The sequence below is a fragment of the Lepidochelys kempii genome, chromosome 1, assembly GCF_965140265.1.
Source record: "Lepidochelys kempii isolate rLepKem1 chromosome 1, rLepKem1.hap2, whole genome shotgun sequence".
Taxonomy (NCBI): Eukaryota; Metazoa; Chordata; order Testudines; family Cheloniidae; genus Lepidochelys; species Lepidochelys kempii.
The window spans coordinates 41,468,312-41,482,405 of record NC_133256.1 but is presented as its reverse complement, the minus strand read 5'-3'; the positions used below and the strand labels follow the sequence as shown (position 1 = coordinate 41,482,405).

Below are 14,094 nucleotides of genomic sequence, written 5' to 3'. Positions count from 1 at the left end.
CTTGCCACAGAGTGTGAAGGAGGTGGCATTAGCAGAATCAGCGCCTTACAGGCAGGAAAGGTGAGCAAGGGGAAGGGGGTCAGGATCAAAGGGAAAAGCAGGACCTGTTGTGGGGACAAGGGCTAATGGACAAAAGATAGGGACACAAACTAACAGGAAGGAAGGGACTAATGGAGCTTGCACCACTGTATAATCCCTCCCCCTCTTTGTTTCCTCCCACACAGCAACATCACTTCCCCCCAGACTCCCCTGGTTACCTCTAGCTCCTCACAAGCCTTCCCTCACTTATTATGGAGTGATACTCCTGGGGGAGTTCTGCACCAGTGTGTGTGTGCAGAATTCATGTCCCTGCAGATTTCTTTGCTTCCTTACAGAAAAATGACTTTTGATGGGGAAGCAAAGGGAAGACACAAGAGCAGTAGCGGTAAAGAAGTGGCAGCACAAGCAGGTTGGTTCAGGCACCCGGAGCAGCCAGTAGAAATGTAAAACACCACTGGTGCGGGAGGATGGACAGCTGTGCATGTGAGAGAGAGACTGTCTCATTCGCTATTGCAGCACACTCATCATGGAGGGGTCAGGCTTTGGGGTGTTTCTGAGGAGGCAGGAGAGGGACAAGCTTTGTCCCCTCAGGCAGACCAGAATGTATATTCCTGGGGGAATTCTGAACCGCTGCGCAATTCAGAATTTTACAGAAATTAATGTTGTGCATGCAGAATTTCCTTTCCCCCACAGTAATGGGCTGCAGTGGTACTAGCTGCCACTAGGGGCCACTGGACCCAGCAGAGCCCAGCTCGCACATAGAAGACACTGCTTGGGTGAGAGAGAGGGAGCTAGAGAGTTCCTGGCAGTTCCCAGTATGCCCTGAGGGAAGGAGAGGGCAGCGCAGGAAACTCCATGCAAGCCTGGTACTGAGCATCAGGCTGTTTCTCCCTCTGGATCCCTGAGCTCTGGGAGCGGGGGCGGGTGTCTGGGCTGGGTCATGGCTGGGCTCTGTGTGGAAGGGGGTGTGGGTATCTGAGCCGGGGGGCCCCAGAGCTGAGTCTGGAGGTAAGGGGGGTTTGGGTGCATTGGCTGGGCGGGAGCCGTGACAGGTATTTTGAAATAAATTACCAAAATAACTGAAACTGGTGTGGTTATGTAGTGTTATTTTGACAAATAAAAATTGAAGATTTTTGCAGAATTTTTAATTTTTTGGTGCAGAATTTTTAATTTTTTTAGTGCAGAATGCCTCCAGGAGTAAAGTGTGCATGGAATAAGGTTCTGCCTGGTTGCACCTACCCTCTTTACTCCAGGGAAGCCTGTGTGGGAAATTTGGCGCCTATCAGATATCATTCACCACCACTAAATCAATGTTAGAATCACATATATTGCATAAAATGTCACACATGGAGCTACACAAAACTTGGCAGCAATGCATTCACTTCTGCCTCTGTACAGGCCTGGGATACCAGACCTTAAAATTGTAATGTCATTGACATTGTAATGTCTACAAAAGCTAATTTAGGCCATTTTTAGAGGTTTTTCACATGAATTGTGAGGCATTTTCTCCCTCTGAGCACTGTATTCTTGGAATCATAGTTAACAAAGGCAAAGGTAAAAAAGTGTAATATTTTTTAAAACTTTCTAAAACTGTTCCTAAAACAGGATTTATCTATCATGTCATATTTGCAGAATACACCGTGGTTAGGTGTGGCATAAAGGTTTTATCAGCATGAGTTGGGTCAGAACTGTACCATTCATCCTTGGCTTTGCTACTTGTGAGTGATGAGGCCAATCCAAATACATGCTGCTCAAACTACAGTATTATACTAGTTCATCATCAGCCAGGACTAACACAAATTATTCTTTTAAGGAAATCCTTCAGTGAGAAAAGCACAAAATGGTGAAGTGTTGTCTATAACTACATCAAGAGAGAGATCTTACAGGGCCAGATTTTTACTCAGAGAAGCAGTCCCAATTCCACTGAAGTATACTGGACTACTTATGTGAGTAATTATTACTCATGTGTTTTGGGATCAGGCCTGTAGCTGTAATATTGCTGCATGTTTAACTTATCTTACTCTTCAATTTCTACAAGAAATTACTTTGCTGAGTAAAATCTCATAAGAACATAAGAACAAAAGAATGGCCATACTGGTATCAGACCAAAGGTCCATCCAGCCCAGTATCCTGTCTACTGACAGTGGCCAATGCCAGGTGCCCCAGAGGGAGTGAACCTAACAGGTAATGATCTAGTGATCTCTCTCCTGCCATCCATCTCCACTCTCTGACAAACACAGGCTAGGGACACCATTCCTTACCCATCTTGGCTAATAGCCATTAATTAACTTAACCTCCATTAATTTATCCAGTTCTCTTTTAAACCCTGTTATAGTCCTTCACAACCTCCTCAGGCAAGGAGTTCCACAGGTTGACTGTGCGCTGAGTGAAGAAGAACTTCTTTTTATTTGTTTTAAACCTGCTACCCATTAATTTCATTTGGTGACCCCTAGTTCTTATATTATGGGAACAAGTAAATAACTTTTCATTATTCACTTTCTCCACACCACTCATGATTTTATATACCTCTATCATATCCCCCTTTAGTCTCCTGTTTTCCAAGCTGAAAAGTACTAACCTCTTTAATCTCTCCTCATATGGGACCCGTTCCAAACCCCTAATCATTTTAGTTGCCCTTTTCTGAACCTTTTCTAATGCCAGTATATCTTTTTTGAGATGAGGGGACTACATCTGTACACAGTATTCAAGATGTGGGCGTACCATGGATTTATATAAGGGCAATAAGATATACTCCGTCTTATTCTCTATCCCTTTTTTAATGATTCCTAACATTCCGTTTGCTTTTTTGACTGCTGCTGCACACTGAGTGAATGTCTTTAGAGAACTATCCACGATGACTCCAAGATCTTTCTCCTGATTGGCTGTAGCTAAATTAGCCCCCATCATATTGTATGTATAGTTGGGGTTATTTTTTCCAATGTGCATTACTTTACATTTATCCACATTAAATTTCATTTGCCATTTTGTTGCCCAATCACTTAGTTTTGTGAGATCTTTTTGAAGTTCTTCACAGTCCGCTTACTCTTAACTATCTTGAGCAGTTTAGTATCGTCTGCAAACTTTGCCACCTCACTGTTTACCGCTTTCTCCAGATCATTTATGAATAGGCTGAATAGGATTGGTCCTAGGACCGACCTTTGGGGAACACCACTAGTTACCCCTCTCCATTCTGAAAATTACCATTTATTCCAACCCTTTGTTCCCTGTCGTTTAACCAGTTCTCAGTCCATGAAAGGATCTTCCCTCTTATCCCATGACAACTTAATTTACGTAAGAGCCTTTGCTGAGGGACCTTGTCACAGGCTTTCTGGAAATCTAAGTATACTATATCCACTGGATCCCCCTTGTCCACATGTTTATTGACCCCCTCCAAGGACTCTAATAGATTAGTAAGACATGATCTCCTGTTACAGAAGCCATGTTGACTTTTGCCCAACAATTTATGTTCTTCTATGTGTCTGACAATTTTATTCTTTACTTGTGTTTCAACTAATTTGCCCGATACTGATGTTAGACTTACCAGTCTGCAATTGCCAGGATCACCTCTAGAGCCCTTCTTAAATATTGGCATTACAGTAGCTATCTTCCAGTCATTGAGTACAGCAGCTGATTTAAAGGACAGGTTAGGAACTATAGTTAATAGTTCCGCAATTTCACATTTGAGTTCCTTCAGAACTCTTGGGTGAATGCCATCTGGTCCTGGTGACTTGTTACTGTTAAGTTTCTCAATTAATTCCAAAAGCTTCTCTAGTGACACTTCAATCTGTGACAATTCCTCAGATTTGTCACCTACAAAAGACGGCTCAGGTTTGGGAATCTCCTTAACATCCTCAGCCGTATAGATTGAAGCAAAGAATTCATTTAGTTTCTCTGAGATGACTTTATCGTCTTTCAGTGCTCCTTTTGTATCTCGATCGTCCAGGTGCCCCACTGGCTGTTTAGCAGGCTTCCTGCTTCTGATATACTTAAAAAACATTTTGTTATTACCTTTTGAGTTTTTGGCTAGCTGTTCTTCAAACTCCTTTTTGGCTTTTCTTATTACATTTTTACATTTAATTTGGCCGTGTTTATGCTCCTTTCTATTTACCTCACTAGGATTTGACTTCCACTTTTTAAAAGATGCCTTTTTATCTCTCACTGCTTCTTTTACACGGTTGTTAAGCCACGGTGGCTCTTTTTTAGTTCTTTTACTGTGTTTTTTAATTTGGGGTAGACAGTTAAGTTGAGCCTCTATTATGGTGTCTTTGAAAAGTGTCCATGCAGCTTGCAGGGATTTCACTCTAGTCACTGTACCTTTTAATTTCTGTTTAACTAACCTCCTCATTTTTGCATAGTTCCCCTTTCTAAAAGTAAGTGCCACAGTGTTGGGCTGTTGAGGTGTTCTTCCCACCACAGGAATGTTAAATGTTATTATATTATAGTCACTATTTCCAAGAGGTCCTGTTATAGTTACCTCTTGGACCAGATCCTGAGCTCCACTCAGGACTAGATCGAGAGTTGCCTCTCCCCTTGTGGGTTCCTGTATCAGCTGCTCCAAGAAGCAGTCATTTAAAGTATCGAGAAATTTTGTCTCTGCATTTCGTCCTGAGGTGACATGTATCCAGTCAATAGGGGGATAATTGAAATTCCTCACTATTATTGAGTTTTTTATTTTGATAGCCTCTTTAATCTCCCTTTGCATTTCATAGTCACTATCACGGTCCTGGTCAGGTGGTCGATAATAGATCCCTACTGTTATATTCTTATTAGAGCATGGGATTACTATCCATAGAGATTCTAGGGAACATGTTGATTCATTTAAGATTTTTATTTCATTTGGTTCTACATTTTCTTTCACATATAGTGCTGCTCCACCCCCTGCATGCTCTCATATTAGAACTTCAATTGTAGGTACCCATGAATGCATTTCAGTACAATAAAAAATGGAAATGTCTATATGATGCTCTTGCATTCCACTTATATTACTATACACTGCTGCCTCTTTTAATCAACATTGCTTCAGAAGTGTCCTGCTCTATTAAGCACTCAATATTTAACCTTATGATTATTGTACCCATTTAAAAAATTACTAGAGCTGCTTTTATGTATTATTGGACTTTCAAAAGATCCTACTATGTTACTTTTAACCAGGTCATTTTTGAGAGGTTTGGGATAGGCATTGAACTGGTTTAGTATGATCAGCCTTCTCCTATATTGGGACTCAAACTGGAAAAAATAGAATAAAGGGAATCAGTCATACTTAAAAAGCTGATGTAAGATAAGAAGGCGGGAGTGAAATCAGTAAAATTAAATCATTATCTCCTTAGTCAACAATCCAAACAGCTAACATTCTTAAAGTAGTACAGTAAATCATTTACTAATAGAGTACAACTCTCTGAAATAAAATATGATAAATAATCATACAAAAACAAACTTACTCCCACTTCTATAAACCTTGTTTATACAAAGAAAAGCTTCCTGTTTATATATGGGAAGTTGTCTTAAAATGTGATAAAAGTGAAACTGTACTTGAGTAAGATTACCTAGTAATTACCCAGCCTGTTCACAGATCTGAATAAATGTCTTGTTTTGTTCATATTTAATACAACTGAACCCTATTGTTAATGCAATAAAACCATTCATGTCAAAGATTTACTGTACAGTAAATGTAGAAATGTTAAACAAGTATCAACTGTCAGGACTGTTCATTCATTTTGACTGAGCTAAAGCTTTATCTCCAAGGACAGATTAGATACATTTTATGATGTCTGTCTCTTTAAATAACCAAAGGGTTTTCAAAAGGGCACAATTGTGAATTTTTAACTTCCAACCCCCTCCCAGCCTAAAGAGACTGTGCCAGTTTCTGTCCTATTATCCCTTGCCCCAAAATTATTTCAAGTAAATACAGGTTTCAGAGTAACAGCCATGTTAGTCTGTATTCGCAATAAGAAAAGGAGTACTTGTGGCACCTTAGAGACTAACCAATTTATTTGAGCATGAGCTTTCGTGAGCTACAGCACATGATAAGGCACATTGTGTAGAGAGTTGTCACTTTGGATGGGCTATCACCAGCAGGAGAGTGAATTTGTGTGGGGGGGTGGAGGGTGAGAAAACCTGGATTTGTGCTGGAAATGGCCCAACTTGATGATCACTTTAGATAAGCTATTACCAGCAGGACAGTGGGGTGGGAGGAGGTATTGTTTCATATTCTCTGTGTGTATATAAAGTCTGCTGCAGTTTCCACGGTATGCATCCGATGAAGTGAGCTGTAGCTCACGAAAGCTCATGCTCAAATAAATTGGTTAGTCTCTAAGGTGCCACAAGTACTCCTTTTCTTTTTTCAAGTAAACAGCAATGTATTAAAGTTTTACAAATAAAACATCATCATAAAAAGTAAGACACGTCTTTCAGAAACATTTTGCTTTCAGTACCTCACTCAGGCTGATCAAAACCCCTTTGTCTGCTTTGGAGAAGTTAGCTCTTCGCTGCTGAGATCTGCAGGGCTGAGCTCATAGATAGCTACCACACATTATCTATCATGAGCCTTTATTTTGCTTGGCATCTTTCACATAAATTCTGAAGTGCTTTTGGATACGAGCTAGGAGGGGGCAGAGCCGGATACATTATGGAACAGATCAAATGAAGTGAAATAAACCAAAAGAGCATGTTTCATGAGGAAGGCTGTTTCCATCACTTCCCGTACTGCCTCCCCTTGAAATGCAAGGGCTGCTGTTGGTGCCACAGCGCAGGCAGGTTCATGGCAGCAGCATGATGAGGGGAGCAGGGAGGGTGAAGGCATCGGGACACGCCAGGGGCGCTTGGGACTGCTCCTAGCAGCCACTGACCCCCGGCGGGCAAGGCCACTCTCGGGGGAGCTGGAGAGTCTCTGCTCGCAGCCCTTTGCCCCCCGCTACAACCTACTACTCCCACCCAGCCCCAGTCCTGCCTCAGGCCTCCTGCCTCACCTCCTACCAGCCCCCGGCCCCTGCTCCCACCCAACTCAGCCCCCATCACCCACCCAACTCAGCCCCCGCCGCCGCTGCTCCTACCTGCCCCAGCCGCCGCCGCCGCCTCCTCCTCTTCCCACCCGTCGCGCTCGCCCCGGAGGTGGGGGTGCCTACCCGCGAGGGTCGCGCTCACACACCTGCCGCCGCGATGGTCCCCCACGGCGTCAGCTCGGCCGCCTCGGCCGCCTCTGCCCAGCGCTCTCCCCGCTCTCCCGTAGCCTAGGCAACAGCCCGCCGCTTCCCCTCCTCCCCCTCGCTGGCGGGACTCGAGTAAGCTCAGGTGACCCAGGGCAGCCAATCGGCCCCCAGGGCGCCACGTGACGTCTCAGGAGCAGGCGCTCCTGAGTGGTACCGGCGCTGCCGAGGTAGGAGGGAGAAGCTGCGAGGGCCATGCCGGGGCGGCGGCGGCGGTTGGGCAGGCTTCTCTTGGGTCGGTTCCCGCATGCGCGTTTCAGCCAAGAACGCTCCACAGCGCCGGGGGGCGAGCGTCGGTAGCGCGTGAGCCTTGGGCTCTTGGCGCGGCGCCTCAGGGGGGTGCGCGCGGGTCGGGGCCGTGGGCGATGCTGGGGCCCCCTCGTGTCGGGGGACGGGCTTGGGTGCCAGTCAGGCTTGGCCGTTCTCTGCCTGCCAAGTGTCCCGACGGCCTCCGCCTGCCTTAGGAGTCCCGAAAAGCCCGGGCCGCTGGGCTTTAGCAACCCAGGGGCTGGCGGGCGGGACGGCCGTTGGGTTGGAGGCCTGGCTGGCTGTGGGGACCCGTCGGCAGGGGACAGTCAGTGTGCTAGGTGAAGCGGAACAAGAAACTGCCTCCAGGGCAGGCCAGGGACTCTCCGGCGCATTGAGCGAGGCGCGTCTGATCAAACCACTCGGGACTCGGGTAGCAAAACGATCCGAGGTTTCCCTGCTCGAGAGCCTGGCCAGTTTTCTGAGATCCCTAGGCGTGGAGCCCAATCTTTATCTCCCGAGAGTCCAGTAATGAGGCTGGATGACTTACTGGTGTATTTTCACTCAACTCCAGGTTTCCCACGTGGCTGCATCACATGCTGGTACCTGTTGATTTAGCATCAACTGATTGAGCTTTGGGGCCTGCAGCTGCATTGATCTAACTTAGTATAAATCCCCCAGGCACTGTGTCTATATTAAAATACTGATTGCTTCAGGAGAGCAAGGGGCCAGGGAAAGAGGTTTCCACCTCCATAGTTCTTCCTCCACACCGTGCCACCTCGTTTTCCTTCTTCCCATGTTTTAATTTTTTCTCTCTCCTTTTTATTTTTTCCATATCCTGAAATAATAACTGATTGAATTCCATAGGATTTTAAATGATCACTTCAGTGGAAAAACATTAAAATACATTGCTAAATGGAATCCAGCCCCTGATGTACAATATTCCATTTACAGGTCAACTGAAAGGGCCTGATTCTCCTTTCACTTACCCTAGTGTAAATCCATAACTATTGAAGTCAATGGCATTTCACCTAAGGTGAAACAGGCTGAGATGAGATCCAGGCTGAGATGAGATCCAGCCCAAAGACTTTTTCTGCCTATATTTGATTTCAAGGTTCTTAGTTTCTAATGAACCAGTTGATGAAATTACTAAAACTTTGCAGAGGGTGAATACAAATTCATTGGAAATGGACTCGGAAGTTATGAATCAACAAATGCAATGAGTAATAGGAATTTTAGATAGTTAATTGCCATCTTTCAGTAATAAAGAATTTTTCAAGTCCTCCAGAACAGATACCTACCTCTTATTTATGGATGCAGTGTACTTGTAGCCGTGTTGGCCCCAGGATATTAGCGAGACAAGGTGGGTGAGGTAGTATCTTTTATTGGACCAACTTCTGTTGGTGAGAGAGACAAGTTTTTGAGTTCCTTTCCCAGACCTGAAGAAGAACTCTGTGCTTGAAAGCTTGTCTCTCTCAGCAACAGAAGTTGGTCCAATAAAAGATATTACCTCACCCACCTTAGCTTTTATTTAGCAGTTTTCATCCATAGAACTCAAACTTTACAGTTTTTATAATGGTATAAAAACAGAGTTCTCTTTCACTAGTCATGCAACTGACTATGATAAAAAGAGAATGTAACATTCAGTTGGGTCATAAGAGGCAAATGGTTCCAACAAGAATAAGTAGTTTATACATTTTAAAAATGTACTTGAGCAATTTTATTAATGGGAAAAAGTGCCTAATGAGGAATACTTTGTTTTAGCACTCTTGACAAAGGGAACAGTGTAGGACACTGGAATTTTTATAAAGAGTGACATACTATTTAGTACAACCATGGTACATCTGTTGTGAGTGACAGCTGTTGTGGAGCACTGAGAATTCTACATCCTTCTGCCATTTACAGACAGCTGTTAAAAGTATGTTATCTATTTTGTGTTGACACCTGTAAATCCAGTAAATATTTGTTTCTCTCTGTGGAGTTACTCCTAACCATCTGAGATTCAGATATTTATTTCAAAGTAATATAGTTTTAGATATCATTGATTTTTCCTATGAACATAAAATGAATGAGTCAATTCCATGCAAATAGTGAATTTTGAAAATTGGAAACATTTTAAATGAGGTGATGTTTGATCTCTATTTAAAAAAATGCTAGTTCCTTTTTAGGCCTTGGCAAAAATTGTAAAAGCAGATTTGTGTTGTAGGGAAGGCACAAGAGAAACAGTTGGGAAGTAATTTAGGTTGACCCTTTTGATAGGGCAAAGTTGCATGACATATCTGTTGTGAAAGCAAGAATTGTGCAGCAATAGGAAATTGGTATTTGTATATCTCAAAGATTAATATAGATCTTCACTTGTTATGACAGCTGTTGGAAACTGATGTCAGCATAGCCTTATAGTGTCTTTTGATATTCTTAACTATTACAAATCTTAAAATGTTTAAGATATCTAAAACAATCAGTGGAAATGGATCAGTAATGTTAACCAAGAACTGCTGAAGCCTGTTTAATAAGTAATATTTACAAGAGTCGTCCTCCTAGCCAGATTTGCTTAAAAAAAGCAATGTGAACTCTTTGTTTGCGCAGATTAAATCTGAGGATTAATCCATGTTTATACAGTGCTTTGTAAATGTAAAGCCCTAAAAATGCCAAGTATTATTATTGTTTAAATCTTTAAAAGCCGGATCCATGAAAGGCTAAACTATTATAGCATTGCTTTTAAAGTAACAAAATGCCTAAGTTTTTTTTCTTGTACTTTGGTATATCCCACTGCACTCTCACTTTTTAGTGCTCATTTTGCTGTATGCAAGTACTCCTTTTCCAGTTTAAATGGCTTGAAATGTATCTATGTTCAACAATTGGGCAAGATTACTTAAAATTGCTGGCATCTCTTGGCAATGTTAGGGCCCGAATACTTCAGTGGTTACTTATGTTGAGTAAGTATTATTCACATAAACAGTCCTGTTGACTTCAGTAAGTTACTCACTTATGAAAGTGTTTGCAGGATCAGGCCCTTAGAATCACATTTTATTTATGTTTGGCTCATAATACACTGAAATAACTATTTTGATTTCTGATGTGAACTAAAACCAGTGAAGTACTGTAGGGGGTTTTTTTTACATTTTTCTTACTACTTGACAGCAAATAGAAGATTTAGAAATGGTTTCTTTCAAAAGTAATAGGTAGTACAAGTCAATAAAATAACAAGAAATGGAGAAAATGATGATCAAGAAAACATGTCTGCTCAGCAGAATAAAACAGGGAACACATCTTTAAGCACACCAAAAATAATCCATTAAGACAATAATTGTTTTTTCTAAATAACATACTGAATTTTTATCCTAGCTATGTCTTTTAATAATAACTTTTCTTGAGAATGTATTATTCATACAGTGCTAATTGCCTTTCTTATAACATAATGGTCTCTCTAAAAATGAATGTGAATCTAATTGGTGGTGTGGGAAGTTAATTAGTTGAAATCAGGCCTGGTTGATTCAGGACTGACTTATTAGAATCTGTGGGTATTTGAAAAAAATTAAATGTGCTTTATATACATAGTCTAGAATAGCTGGTTGATTTTTAATTTGGAATGAAATGAAGTTTGCAGACTGATACAGATTAATGAAGTCTGCCTGCATATTTTTAAAAAGTGCTGATAATTTTATCTTTTCTTACCTAAATTTATCCAAGATGGGGAAAATATTTTTACAAGTTGTTGTGTAGCTGCATATAAATTTCTAGTAAAGTATAAAGATTTTTCTGTTTGTTTAATAGGTTGCTAAACTGTTAGTGTCCTTTTTTAGCACCCTTTTTGCTGAATATTCGATATATCATGATTTGTATCGGCTCTGTTTGTCACCTGCAGTTTTGTAGTAAAATGCTATACTCAAGGTAGATAATTTAAAGTTTAAGGTATTCAAATAGATATTTAGGGTCAGATTTTCAAAAATGCTCAGCACTTGGATGCTGAACTCCTTTGAAAAATCTGGCCCTTCCTTAGATTCATAAATGAGAGCTCAGCTCCTATTAAAAATCTGGTTCCAACTGTGGGTGCTGAGCATGTGAAAACTTGACTGATCTCATCTAAAATTCTGTCTCTTAAATATGCTAGTGCATGTTATATAATTCTTAAATACCATGAGTGGATATTCCTCAAACATATTATAGGAATTAGTGGTTGTTTTTTAAAAACACACAGTAACTGACTAAATTTAAGCATGAATTTGGAGGCCTGAATAGAAAACATTAGGGATGAAATCCTGGTTGCATTGACCTCAGTGGCAAAACTCCCATTGATTTCATTAGTGCCAGGATTTCACTCTGGATGTGCTTAAGGATTTTTTAATATATTGTTAAAAATGCCTTAATAGAAGCTAATATCAGATTGAAGTGTTATTTGTATCAATAAGTATGTGGGGGAATCTACATAGTTTTACTAATGTTAAATGCTAAGATTGAACAACTTTGCACTGAAAAGTGTCATGACATTTACAAATCAACATATTATTTATAGTTAAAACATACCTGCTGTTTCAAAATGTATCCCAAGTCCACAGTTATTACAACTAAAAGTATTGCTTGGAGAATGCATAGTATACAGACCTAACAAATGGCCTGGGAGGAGGTGGGAGAATAAAGTATACATGGAATGCATGAGACATAATTAATCTGTTCTTACGTTAATTAAAAAAAATCTGTAATGCACTTCTAAATCCCATAACCTTTGTATTAAATAAATAAAAATTGACAAAGCTAAAGACAAAGGCTATAAACCCTACAGTATAAAATACACCAAGAATATTAGTTGAAATTAATTTAGTCTTGTTTAGATCTCTGATTTTGTATCTGTTAGGTAGCTTGTCCTCAATAAAACTTTGCATAATACATTTTCCAAATAAAAATGCTGCATGAACTGCTTACTGCATTCCTACATAGGTCTGTGTCTTTTAAACTGTGTACATTTCAATCAAGATATGCAAAGTTTTTCATTCTAATATAAACTAGCTTTGTCAGTTTTGAAAAATCCTGCAATAAAAGATTGCAATGAAATACTAAATGCAGTACCTGCTATATGCTGAAGTTTTTCCAATAGCCAGCTTTTCTGCAACTTAATCCACACTGCCAGAGCTTCTGTATTAACTGCTTTTAACTTACTCTTTAAAAAAAAAAAAAAAAAAAAAGTAAGTATGTCAGCACAAGCCCAGACGAAACTCCAAATCCAGGAAAATAAAATTAACCATGCAGATCAAAGGCAGAGGAGCACTGAGACCAAATGCTTGTAATCTGATCAGTGATCAGTTGCCATACATCAAAGGCAGCGCTTTGGAGAGGAAAAAGAGCTCTCTTTTCAGCAGGTAGTTGTACTCTTAAATTCTGCCTTCCAATCCTCAAATTCTTTTGTTTAAAAATGGATCACTTTAGTTCTCCCCTGCCCTCTCCCTTTTTTTGTGATAGCAGAATGTACATGATTCTTACTTACATGCTTAGAGTTGAGTGGCTGGATTCAGTTCCCAAGCTATGTTGTGAATTGTGCGTTGGAAGCTTTCTCCAGTGCCAGCGGGTTCCGCTTTATCCCTTTCATCTCACTGAACTGCAGATCCCATGACATCATTCAATGCTGTGGGACTGGTTAGAGAGCTATAATACAGCCTGTGGGGGAATACAGCTAAAGAGCAACAAAAGTTTGCATGATTTCTAACCAGGTTGGCACATTGTGAGAAGCACAAGGCTCATTTCAAAGTTTATCTGTAAGTTTCCTCCCAAGAAGAGAAATGGAATGCTAGAAGTATTTTGTGTGATAAGATTCCTGATAATTTTAAAATGAGGGGATTTAATAGCATTACCCTTGGAAAAAACCCACAATTTCCCACAAAGGCCTGGCTGTTGAACACACAGTGATTTATTTACAGCTGCCAAGCAATTACAAAAACAAAAACAAAACCCGCCTACACACATTACTGGTAATGGAAAAGCTTCATGGAAAAGATGTCTTAAATTTTAACAGCTGAAACTCCAAGCTGAGAAGCACTTCCATCCTATTGTGAATTACCATTTAACTTCTTTGATTGGTAGTGATGAGACCAGCACTGATTCCTGGGTTCTCTTCTTCACTGCCAGTTATTGTGTGGTGTTGTGCAAATCATTTAATCACTCAGGGCCTGATTCAACTGTGCCTTGTGGCTCCTTTATGTAAAGTGTCCCTCAAGAAATTCTCTGGATATAGGGGCAGTTGCTGGCAGGTATACAATAAAAGTAGTCATCTTTACACCTTTAGCACAGGGAGGCTTGTTGGGGGGAGGGAGGGGTGTAACCAGGGCTTTACTGTACCCTTGCTATTTCTAGTAACTGGAATGGTCCATAGGGACCATTGACAGCCAGGTGAAAGTAGGGCTATGTGTACACTAGAAATGTTACAGTGGTGCAGCAGAACCTCTGTAGTGCTGTAATGTAGACACCTATTACACACATTGTAAGGAGAGTGATCACTTTACATAAGCTGTTACCAGCAGGAGAGTGGGGTGGGGGGAGAGAGAACCTTTTGTAGTGATAAACACCCATTTTTTTCATGATTTGTGTGTATAAAAACAAACATCTTCTGTATTTTCCA

General features: G+C 41.0%; 1 protein-coding gene across 8 annotated transcripts in view; it reads right to left on the bottom strand.

Moving 5' to 3' along the window:
* Positions 1-13,219, bottom strand: part of TNFRSF19 (TNF receptor superfamily member 19) — a 123,954-nt gene extending 110,735 nt beyond the window's left edge. The window contains exons 1-3 of one of the 8 annotated variants that reach the window (XM_073340005.1): positions 12,967-13,219; positions 12,552-12,642; positions 8,038-8,093 (exon numbers count right to left, since the gene is read on the bottom strand). The gene's annotated coding sequence lies outside the window, so the exon portion shown is untranslated. Of the gene's footprint in view, positions 1-6,470; positions 6,490-7,088; positions 7,446-8,037; positions 8,094-12,551; positions 12,643-12,966 lie in introns of those variants that run through there. The other 7 variants (XM_073339997.1, XM_073340029.1, XM_073340043.1 and 4 more) reach the window with 7 other exon arrangements.
* Positions 13,220-14,094: the final 875 nt, after the last annotated feature.